The 2141-nt window shown below is 30.1% G+C and overlaps 1 pseudogene; it reads left to right on the plus strand.

Moving 5' to 3' along the window:
• Positions 1-427: 427 nt before the first annotated feature.
• Positions 428-1351, plus strand: LOC145991892 (NADH-ubiquinone oxidoreductase chain 1 pseudogene; annotated as a pseudogene).
• The last annotated feature ends 790 nt before the right edge of the window (positions 1352-2141 follow it).

Here is a 2141-nt window from a genome sequence, read left to right on the forward strand (position 1 = left end):
AATATTTTGTTGGGGTGATGGGAAGATAATAATTAGCTCTTTTTTATTTTATATTCAATAATTTTTGTTATTTGGATCCATTTTTAGTGATTTAAAGAATAAGTTACCTTAGGGATAACAGCGTAATCTTTCTTGAGAGATCATATCGACAGGAGGGGTTGCGACCTCGATGTTGGATTAAGATATCATTTGGGTGTAGCATTTCAAATTTGATGGTCTGTTCGACCTTTAATTTCTTACATGATCTGAGTTCAAACCGGCGTGAGCCAGGTTGGTTTCTATCTCTTAATATTTAAAGTGTTTTAGTACGAAAGGACCAAATACTTATATTATATATATAATATTGATTAATAATAATTACTATTATGGCAGAGAAGTGCATTGAATTTAGGATTCAAGAATGAAGATAAATTTCTTTTTATAGTAGATGGTATTAGATTTACTTATTGGAATTATTTCTTTTATTATTTTAGTTGTATGTGTTTTAATTAGAGTTGCTTTTTTTACTTTATTTGAACGTAAGGTTTTAGGTTATATTCAAATTCGTAAGGGTCCTAATCGGGTTGGGGTTTGTGGTATTTTTCAGCCTTTTGCTGATGCAGTTAAATTATTTACTAAGGAGCAAACATTACCTACTTTGAGAAATTATTACCCATATTATATATCTCCAGTTTTTAGTTTATTTTTATCTTTATTAGTTTGGGTTGTTTTCCCGTATCATACCTTATTATTTAACTTTTATTTGGGGGTATTTTTCTTTTTATGTTGTATGAGAATAGGGGTGTATAGAGTAATATCTGCTGGGTGATCATCTAATTCTAATTATGCGTTGCTAGGGGGTCTTCGAGCAGTTGCTCAAACTATTTCCTATGAGGTTAGATTGGTTCTAATTTTATTATCTTTTATTTTTTTAATTGGTGGTTATAATTTACTTTTATTTAGTATTTTTCAGGATTATTTATGATTTATTTTTATTGCTTTGCCATTAGCTTTGGCTTGATTGAGTTCTTGCTTAGCTGAAACTAACCGAACTCCTTTTGATTTTGCTGAGGGGGAGTCTGAACTTGTTTCTGGATTTAATGTTGAATACAGTGCTGGGGGGTTTGCTTTAATTTTTATATCTGAATATGCTAGTATTTTATTTATAAGTGTTTTATTTAGAATTTTATTGTTGGGGGGCTACCACTTTTCTTATTTTTTTTATTTAAAGGTTATTTTTTTAGGATTTATTTATATTTGGGTTCGGGGTACACTACCGCGATTTCGTTATGATAAACTTATATATTTAGCTTGAAGGAGTTTTCTTCCGGTTTCTTTAAATTATTTTTTTTTGTTGGTTTTAGGGGGTTGATTGTATCAATTTATATTTAGTTGCATAATGTGAAGACTTCTAGAATATTTACATTCTATTTTATGTTTTCAAGACATATACTTAAATTTCAGTCAAGAAGTCATTTTTTTAAGATTTTATCTCATAGTAGTAGTGTTGCGGGGGATATAATGAAATATATAAAATATATAATTGTTAATATTTGTCCAGTAATAATATATGGAGTTTCTACTGGTCGGGCTCCAATTCAAGTTAATAAAATAAAGGTTGCAAATATTAATCAAAATAATATTTGGTTTAAGGGGTAAAATTGTAGTCCACGAAAATTTCTTTTATGATGTATTGGCATAATAAATAAGATTATAATAGATAATACTAGTGCTACTACTCCACCAAGTTTATTTGGAATTGATCGCAGAATGGCGTATGCAAATAGGAAATATCATTCTGGTTGAATGTGTACGGGGGTTACTAGTGGATTTGCTGGGGTAAAGTTTTCCGGATCTCCTAGGGTTGTTGGGAACATTAGTGAGAGTTGTATTAATCTTAAAATTATAAATATAAATCCTAATATATCTTTTATGGAGAAGTATGGGTGGAACGGGATTTTATCCATGTTTCTATTAATAGATAGTGGATTGTTAGACCCGGTTTGGTGTAAAAAGAGTAGGTGGACTATGGATATTGCTATCAAAATAAATGGTAATAAAAAATGAAAGGCGAAGAATCGGGTTAATGTAGCACTATCTACTGCGAATCCCCCCAAATTCATTGAACTAATATAGTTCCTAAATATGGAATTGCCGAGAGT

This window comes from Lepisma saccharinum, chromosome 8, assembly GCF_977018435.1.
Source record: "Lepisma saccharinum chromosome 8, izLepSacc3.1, whole genome shotgun sequence".
Lineage (NCBI taxonomy): Eukaryota > Metazoa > Arthropoda > Insecta > Zygentoma > Lepismatidae > Lepisma > Lepisma saccharinum.